The sequence below is a fragment of the Papio anubis genome, chromosome 11 (assembly GCF_008728515.1).
Source record: "Papio anubis isolate 15944 chromosome 11, Panubis1.0, whole genome shotgun sequence".
Classification (NCBI taxonomy): domain Eukaryota; kingdom Metazoa; phylum Chordata; class Mammalia; order Primates; family Cercopithecidae; genus Papio; species Papio anubis.
Genome location: NC_044986.1, coordinates 89647990 through 89658240, shown reverse-complemented (window position 1 = coordinate 89658240; position 10251 = coordinate 89647990). Strand labels below are relative to the sequence as shown.

Sequence of the window (10251 nt, the reverse complement as noted above, 5' to 3'; positions counted from 1 at the left end):
TTGTTCAGGAACCGTTTCATTTTAGCTAATGTTTAACAAGCAGCTAAATATCTAAATATTACATTGAGATAGTCTATGCTATTAAACAATTTTGAAGTTGTAAATATATCTTCTATGTAGTTGTAGCACTAGTGATTGACTTAATAAACTTAAATTTGCACATGGAAATAAAAAGAATGTAGCATAGCAGTTTTAGAGTTGTCTGAAATATGGGATACTGAATAATCTAGAATTGTTATGCTTGAATGAACTTAACAATTTAATTTCCACAGTACTTTCAGTTGACTGCTTTCCAGGGTGCACCCAGTTATGAGGCCAGTGGTGGATTATTCTCTTCCTCAGCTTGGTGTGGACTGTAGATTGTCTTGATCCCTCAAGATCTACTGTCATATCCTGGAAGCAAGATGCTGGGAAGTGTACAATGAAAAAGACAGCTTTGACAAATTCCTGCCAGAGGTCACAGAGAAATGAGTAATTGTTTATTTACAGCTTAAATGTTTGACCCATTATTCACCATCTGCATAGCAAAACCCCTGAATCTCAGTTGGGTTTTAACAAGAACCTGAAGTGCAGGTTGCACTCATAACCAACAGACTGATGGTGTAGGCAAACACCTGTATTGAGATGAGACAATATAGAAATATTGGAGTGACCAAGAGCACTGGGCCTGGTGCATAAAGGTGTGGGTTCAAGTCCTACTTAGAAGATACTGCGTGCAGAGAGAAAGTTATAGAGACTTACTCTCTGTGCCTCAGTTCCCTGTTCTGTGGTATTGAAATGTTAATATGGCCTATGTTATGTTATAAGGCTAAAAATGGTGAAATGGAGGTAAAGCCTTTAGAAGACTGGTGATCTATAAGTGCCTTAGAGTGTTCGATCATTATATGTCTAGAAGAATACACCAGAACCTTGGTAGTGGTTGAATACAGAGAAGAAATGTGGATGGCTCCAGGGGAGTGGAGGATGGAATTTTCTTCTTTCTTTCCATGGATATGATGCTTTACAGCTCACGGAGAATATCTGTTATTTCTTGTGATGCTTACACTATCTAGGAGGAATGGGCAAAGGAAGGGCTACAACTCATATTTGAGAGTTCAGGGAAGTGAAATGGAGAGATTTGAAGTGGCCTGCCTAGAATCATAGCACTGATGAGTGATGGATCTGGCACAAGAAGGTAATTGGTTTTCTGCGGACTGAGGTCTCTGAAGACCTGAGACCTTGAAATAATACCCTGAAACCTGAAAGCTATTTTCATTGCTTTCTCAACTGCTCTTACCCCAAAGTTTCTTCAGGAAGGCTGATGCCCTGGAAGAGGTGGCTAAGTCAAAAGAAGAGCTGAAGCAATAATAAAAAAAGATTCCTTCAACCTCTAGGTTTTAATCCCTGATCTCACCTTGCAATATAAATCAGTTGACCATCCTAAGGGACCATGGTCTGCTTGGCCTGTATTAGTCCATCCTTGCATTGATATAAAGAAATACTTGAGACTGGGTAATTCATAAAGAAAAGAGGTTTAATTGGTTCATGGTTCTGCAGGCTATAGAGGAGGCATAGTGGCATGTGCTTCTTGGGAGATTTCTAGAATCTTCCAATCATGGTGGGATGCGTGAAGGGGAAGTAGGCATCCTACATGGCAGGAGGAGAAGCAAGAGAGAGTGAGAGCAAGATGCCCCACACGTTTATGCAACCGGATCTCATGAGAACGCACTTTTGCAAGGACAGCACCAAGGGGATGGTGCTAAACCATTCATGAGAAAACTACCCCCATGAGCCAATCACTTCGCACCAGGCCCCAGCTCCAATACTGGGGATGACAATTCAACGTGAGATTTGGGAAGGGACACATTTAAACTATATTATTCACCCTTGCCACTCCCAAATCTCATGTCCTTCTCACATTTCAGAATACAGTTATGCCTTCCCAACAGTCTCCCAAAGTCTTAGCCCATTCCAGCATTATCTCAAAAGTCCGAAGTCCAAAGTCTCATCTGAGACAAGGTAAATTCCTTCCACCTGTAAAATAAAAAACAAGTTTAGAGTTACTTCCAAAATACAATGGGAGTACAAGCATTTGGTAACAAGCCATTCCAAAAGGGATAAATAGGCACAAAGAAAGGGGTTACAGGCTCCATGCATATTCAAAACCCAGCAATGCAATCATTAAATCTTAAAGCTCCATAATAATCTCCTTTGACTCCATGTCCTACATCCAGGGCATTGGTGCAAGCAGTGGGCTCCCAAAGTGTTGGTCACCTCTGCCTCTGTGGCTTTGCAAGGTTCAGCTCCCAAAGCTCATGGACTGGAGTTTAGTGCTTGCAGTTTTTCCATGTGCAGGGTGCAAACTGCTAATAGATCTACCATTCTGGGGTCTGGAGGATGGTGGCTCCACTAGCAAATGTCCAGTATGGACTCTGTGTGGGAGCTCCAACCCCACATTTTTCCTCTACACCACCCTAGTAGAGGGTCTCTGTGAGGGCTCCACCCATGCAGCAGGCTTCTGCCTGGACACACAAGCTTTTCCATACATCCTCTGAAATCTAGGTGGATGGTGCCATGCCCTCATTCACTCTTGCATTCTGTATGCCAGCAGACTTAACACCATGTGGAAGCCACCAAGGCTTACGACTTGTCAGAGCAGCAGCCACAGCTACACATGGGACCCTTTAAGCCACAGCTGGATATGGAGTTGCCAAGAGGCAGGGAGCAGTGTCCTGAGGATATGTGCAGGGCAGTGCAGACCTGGGCTTGGCCTTCAAAACCATTCTTCCCTGGGCCTCTGATCTTGTGTTTGGATGGGCTGCCTCTGAGATCTCTAAAATGCCTTCAAGCCTTTTTATTGTCTGGGATGTCAGCACTTGCCTCCTTTTTAGTTATACAAATTTCTCTAGCATGTGGTTACTCAGCAGCCCACTTGAATTCTTCTGAACATAGGCCTTTTTTTTTTTTTCCTACCAGATCAGCCAGGCTGCAGGATGCAAATTTTCCCAACTTTTATGTTCTGGTTACCTTTTAAATAGAAGTTCCAACTTATTTCTTTGCTTCCACATCCAAGCCTAGTCTGTTAGAAGCAGTCACACCAGTTTTTTTTTTTTTTTTTTTTTTTTTTTTAGACAAGGTCTCACTCTGTCACCCAGGCTGAAGTGCCATGGCATGATCCTGGCTCACTGCACCCTCAACTCCCCAGGCTTAGGTAATTGTCCCAACTCAGCCTCCTGAGTAGCTGGGACTACATGCCACCACACCAGCTATTTTTTTATATTTTTAGAGATGGGATTTTGTCATGTTTCCCAGGCTGGTCTTGAACTTCTGGGGTCAAGTGATCTGCCTGCCTTGGCCTCTCAAAGTGCTAGGATTACTGGTGTGAGCCACCATGCCTGGCCCATGCCACTTCTTGAACACTTTGCTGCTTAGAAATTTTTTTTTGCCAGATACTCTACGATATCACTCTTCAAGTTCAAACTTCCATAGGTCCCTAGGACATGGATGCAATCCAGCCAAGCTCTTTGCTAAGGCATAACATGTGTGACTTTTGCTCTAGTTTCCAATAAGTTCCTCATTTCCATCTGAGAACTCATCAGCCTGGACTTCACTTTCCATATCCCTATCAGCATTTTGGTCAGAATCATTTAACCAGTTTATAAGAAGTTCTCAACTTTCCCTCATCTTCCTGTCTTCTTCCAAGTTCTCCAGACTCTTTCAACCTCTGCCCATGACCCAGTTCCAAAGCTGCTTCCACATTTTCAGGTACCTTTATAGTAACACCCCACTCCTTGGTACCAGTTTTCTGTGTTAGGTCATTCTCACATTGCTATAAAGAAATTCCTGGCCAGGTGCAGTGGCTCACACCTGTAATCCCAGCACTTTGGGAGGCCGAGGTGGGCAGATCATGAGGTCAAAAGTTCAAGACCAGCCTGACAAACATGAGTGAAACCCTGTCTCTACTAAAAGTACAAAAATTAGCTGGGCATGGTGGCATGCACCTGTAATCCCAGCTACTCAGGAGGCTGAGGGAGGAGAATTGCTTGAATACAGGAGGAGGAGGTTGCAGTGAGCCGAGATCATGCCACTACACTCCAGCCTGAGCTACAGAGTGAGACTCTGTCTCAAAACAAACAACCCCCCCAAAACAACAACAACCAAAAAACAAATTCCTGAGACTGGGTAATTTAAATTGGCTCAGGGTTCTGAAAGCTTTACAGAAGCATGATACTGACATCTGCGTGGTTTCTGGGGAGGCCTCAGGAAACTTAGAATCATAACAGAAGGCTAAGTGGGAGCATGCACATCACATGGCCAGAGCAGGAGCAAGGTAGGAGGAGGTGTCACACACTTTTAAACCAGATCTCACTATTGCAAGAGCAGCAACAAGGGGATGATGCTAAACCATTTATGAGACATACACTCCCATGAACCAGTCACCTCTCACCCAGTCATCTCCAATAATGGGGATTACAAGTCACCATAAGATTTGGGCAGGGACACATATCCAAACTGTATCAGCCCCCAAGCTGACTCAGAACTCAAGACATTTTAAACCAATTGCCACTTGATGGCTGTGCCAAGAATCAACTTCCATTCAACTGGCCAACCCAGCCGCGGCAGCTAGTGAGAGTGGCCAACTTTGAAAATATGGCTATCTGGGCTGATTCTTTAGTGGATTGATGAATTAAATTTGTGACCCCAACTGTTTCCTTTGGCTTAATCACGAGCAACTGTCACAGGCAACCTGGACTGAGGGCACGCCGAGAAAACAAAGTCAGAATCATGGTCACTGATGAACCTGGGCAAAATTGTATTGCGTGACATATGCCAGCAAGCCATTTGTGGCAAGAGCCCACTTTGTCACTTATTGCACCAACCTATTTATAGACATGGGAAGTTTCCTGATTACATGCATCAATTCAGACATATCAAAATGTTAAGAGGATAAAATCATGTTACATCTGAGAAATTTTTTTAACCTTTCAGATCAATATTTCAGTATTATAACAGCAGAAATAGAATATGAGGGAAAAGTTAAAAGAGTTGATGGAAAAGATGAAGGACAAAATTACCAGTGTAGTGAAGTAAAAAGATACACCTTTTGAAGCAGAAAGGAAACAGAGGGCAATGATGTATGATCTGTAAGTAATGTGTAAAAAAATATAGTAAAGGTTGAACTTCTGAGATATAAATCTCAGAAGTTCAAGAAAGGCTTAGATTTGAGGTGAGTGGCTGCACATGTAATCTCATTGAGAACAATTTTTTTTTTTTTTTTTTCCCTGGCTCCAAAGATCCTTTACTGATATCCACTTGAAACACTTTGGTCCTTAACTTGTTAACTGAGTTGACAGGCTGATGGCTGATCTAGGTAAAAAGGTTTTCATGGTAGCAAAACACTTCCTGCCTATAATATATCAAAACAGGTTCCTGAATAGTAATGACATAAATGTTGTCAGTTACCATGTTAGAGTTTGAGTTAGTTTGGGTGGATGAAGAATCACGCTTTCGGGCCTTTGGTGGTCTGCGTGTGGATCATGTCATTATCAATGTAGAAGTTAACCTCTGAGGCTGACTAAATTCACCATCCAGGGTTGTGATGCAGCTGGTCCACACCAGGTTCTTCATCTTGTGTTTGAAGACAGGAAGCTGGATCCTGAACTCCTGCTCTGTGAGGTCCAGGAAGCCAGCCAGCTTGGCCACAAGCATGGTGATGTAAAGCTAGAGGAAGCGGGGATGGTTGAAAGGTGGGCCTGCTGCTGTACTTCAGAAAACACCTTCAACTGCTGCAGGAAGGACTCTTTGTGGTAGTTGGGGTGCATTATTGTAGTTGGGCAATACAGGCTGACAGGAACTTTGGGGCGGAGTAACTGAAAAGTTCTTCATAGACTTGTGGGTCACCTTTCTGCATGTGCAGCATCTTGTCCCCATATTTCTTCTGTAGCTGGGGGTGAATACTTTCATCGATATAGGTACATCATTGAGAGCAATAGCCAGTAAGCGCGTGTCCTCATTCTGCTTGTTAATCATCTCATACTTGTATGTGGTCCTCTGGAACATGCTCTTGGTCCTCTGGATCTAGAGGAGGATGTTGGCGAAGACCCAGATGGCATCCTGGTAGCGACACATCATCAAATATGCAAACCCAACATAATTGTATGTGGTGACCTGGCACTCTGGCACACGGGAATACATACTCTTTTTGTCAAGTTTGATGGAGAACAAATCTTAAGCTTATTTTTTTTTTTAAATTTAGTTGGGTATTAATGTATTTTTAATATTATGGCTAATTTTAATAAGACCTTATAAACAAATCTAATCCCAATCAATCTTGACTGCAAAATAATTTAATAAACATTTTGATAACCTTTTATAATATTTTTATTTTATAACTCTTTATATCCATTTAATATTATTTATCTTTTAAATTTTTCTTTAAAACAACCCCTCAAAACTTCTAAACTAGGCAAAATTATGTTTCCCACCATGAAATTTCAGTTTTTTTCCTAAAAATCTCCAGATTTAGGCCACTCTAATATTTGGTTTCAGATTTTGACATTTATACTCAGAAGACTTTGGTCTATAATTTCCCTTTCATGGAATGTCTCATATTATATTTGGTATCAAGATTCTCTTCATCTGATGAAGGCAGTGTGGTTGTGTTTTTTCTGTACCGATTCTATGAAAGATTGGGTACAAAAGTGGTGTGGAGAAACACTACATTTTTCTAAAAATAGGAAAATATTTAAGACAAAAAGCTTGGTGGAAGAATCAAAAGTACAAATCAGTAATAATACTATAAAACCTGCTCATAAATCCATAGACAAATTGGAGCGGGAGAAACAAAAAAATGAGGAAGACATTTTGAGTACAAGTGAATTGGCCTATTTGAAGAAACCACAATCAGAAGATGAAAGTGAACATGTCTCAGCAACAGTACACAAAATTCCCCATATTTGAGCACTCTTTGTATGACATTTTGAAATTGACAAATGCTGTCAAACTTGAATCTCGAAGCTCACAGAGTGATGATTAGAATGGAAGGCAAGATATGGTTCATCACATGATCACAGTGATAGGTCACTGTAGAATTTTCTAGTGAATACATGCCACATTATGGGGTCCAACTGCTGCTACTTTGACATGGGTAAATGGTCACTTAGATTATATGTTGCATTTCAAAAACTGAATCCCAGACCCACAGTATTATTCTCTGTGTATGAAATAAATGTTAAATGAGGAAAAAAGACCTGTCTCTCAAATATATTTGATAGTGAACATTTCAGAGTGAAGAGAGAAAAAGCTAACATGTTGAGAATAAAAGGAGTTCCATGCTTGAGTTGAAATGCCCTCCCCACCCATTTCTACTGTTCCTGAATCACTGGACATTTCTAGATTAAATAATTTAAAATTTGTTCCAGATTTAGTTTTAAAAGCATTATTATAAATTTAGTTTTAAAAAATAATTATATAAAACCTTCTTTTATCACTTATGTATAGTACCTTTTTTTTCTCTCTGTGCAATTAAATTTATGTACTTATTTCTGAATCTCTGAATTTTTTGAGAGATCCTCTATTAATGTATACATAAAAGGCTGGCTATTCACTGAGACATTAAGAAAAATGAAGCACTATATATTCACCAGCCGGCTGTTTGAAAACATATAATTAATTCTTTTTTAAATGGAGACTTCCGATAACCCTAAATTCCAGGATTAAATATGTGTTGTGGCACATCAGTCAGCCTGATAACACACATTCTTATGATCTGGTCATGAAAATTAGGAAAGGGAAGGGAATTGACAAGCCCTTTAAACACGCAGCAATGGAAAATTCTAAAATAAACATGACAGAGTTGTCATGTCTAAAACAAAGTAGATACCCTTTTAGATATGAAATGGTTCAGTACAAATTTCCATCATTGCTGATTCATTACAAGTTTCTAGAACTATTTTATCAAATGGGTCATTGATGAGATAAAAACTGCATTAATATGGATGTTGCCATTTTTTCAGGGATTATTTAAGAGAGGGGGTAGTTGACAGAGTTTGGGAAGGAACGTGTAATATTTCCTCACTCTGAGTATAGAATTTTAATGGTTAATAACTAGATAGAAAAATGTGCGTGTGTGTGTCTGTATGTGTGTGTGTGTGTGTTACCATCACAAACATACATATACATATGTCCAGTGACTCAGGAATTTCATCACTGCCTGTCTCATATGAAATTTAAGATTTAGTGGTGAAATGGAAGAAAAACTAGAAAACAGCATTACATCTCTGAATGCTCAATTAGGGAGAAAATAATAAAGATTTGGGAATATATCAATAAAATAGAACCGTATGATTGAAGGAACAGCATCTAAAGAGCAGAGATCAGGACTTTCATTTGGTTGAACAAAAATATTTCCTTCCCATACAATTGAGTGTCCACAGTGAATAAAGAGTAAATGAATAAATGCAAGTAAAGCCTTAAAAAGCTTCCCTCACTGTGTCAGTGCTATATGATTACGACTAACAACCTGGAAACATGTGCAGAAACTTAACCATTCTTACTTCCAGAAGCAGAACCTGATAGGTTGTGGAAGAGGGAAAGAAGGAAACCTAGATTTCAGTGTATGCTACTTTGTACCTTTTGAATGTCTTACAAGTGTGTTATTCTTGGTGCTTTTACTGTGATTTTTTTTTTTTTAAGAAAGAACCACCAGCACCAAATAATGCATAAAACAACCACTTTATTTTGTTCATGGTTCACAGGGCTAGGAAGGCACAGAAAAGATGGGTTATTGCTGCTCATTGGTGTTTGGGGACTGCAGAGAAGACTCATTGGTTGTGAGCTGAACTAACGGCATGCCAAGGGCTTGGCATCATCTGGAAGGACTTCACTACATAACTGCAGAGGACATGGACTTTACAGAAAATTATATAGGAGATCTCCCAGGTACCCTGGGCTTCCAGGTAGCAGAACAGTCTTAGGACATTCAGAGCTTTGACTTGGTGGTCAAGGGCACACAGGTGAGTGACCTGAGTGAACCAGGCCTTTTTAAACATAACTTTGAAAGTTACACAGCATCACTTTCATGTCATGTGTCAGTGACAAGTGAGCACTAGTGTCCAGTCTGGTAAGGGTGGGCATAGACCCCAAAATCTCAAGGGGAGAATAGCAAAAATATTGCAAACATCTTTAAAAAGCTACATGCATATTCTAGTTTAAAACTACTCAGGTTTTATCTCTCCTGGGCTTCCCACCACAGCTCTGGGGTGATCTTAGGGCTTATGTTTCCTCCCCAACTTGGAGGCAGAGGAGAAAGGGACCTTGGTAGTGGTTGTGGTCAAGGGTCTTTTGCTTATGTCCTGGGAGGTCCACCCAAGAGAGATGCAGGTCAGCAGTCACCCAGTCTCACTTATAAGTGGGAGCTAAATGATGAGAACTCATGGACACAAAGGGGAACAGCAGACACTGGGCCTACATGAGGGTGGGGTGGGAGGAGGGAGAGGATCAGAAAAAATAACTATTGGGTACTAGGCTTAGTACCTGGGTGATGAAATAATCTGTACAACAAACCCCTGTGATATGATTTACCTACATAACAAACCTGTACATATCCCCCAAACCTAAAAGGTAAAAAAAAAAAAAAAAGTTCCTAGTAGCAGAGATGCCTCTCAAATATATGATTAAAAATGTGTTACTTTATCACATAGGCCAGGGGTAAGGTAATTGTGGGTTTTACTTCTGCCTCAGTCCCTGTGAGTTGATTGACAAGTAAATGCAAACATTCAGGGAAACTTACTGAAGCGTTATGGGCCAATAAAAACTAATGTCTGCCTTAAATGTCGCTCTATCATGGAACCATTTAACTGACTCTGTTAAATTTTAAAATCACAAGATTTAGGCTGGGCACGGTGGCTCACGCCTGTAATCCCAGCACTTTGGAAGGCGGAGACAGGTAGATCACCTGAGGTCAGGATTTCGAGACCAGCCTGGCCAACATGGTGAAACCCCATCTCTACTAAAAATATAAAAATTAGCAGGGCGTGGTGGCAGGTGCCTCCAGCTACTCAGGAGGCTGAGGCAAGAGAATTGCTTGAACCCGGGAGGCAGAGGTTGCAGTGACCCAAGATTGCACCATTGCATTCCATCCTGGGCGACAAGAGCGAAACTCCATCTCAAAACAAAACAAAAACAAAAACAAAACAAAACAAATGAAACAACAACAAAAAAAACCCCAAGATTTAACTATTTGGAATGGAGAGGAGGCTTTATTTCTTATAG

General features: G+C 40.7%; 1 pseudogene; it reads right to left on the bottom strand.

The window, feature by feature from the left end:
• Positions 1–5479: 5479 nt before the first annotated feature.
• LOC101005622 overlaps positions 5480–10251 on the bottom strand; it is a 7500-nt pseudogene continuing 2728 nt past the window's right edge.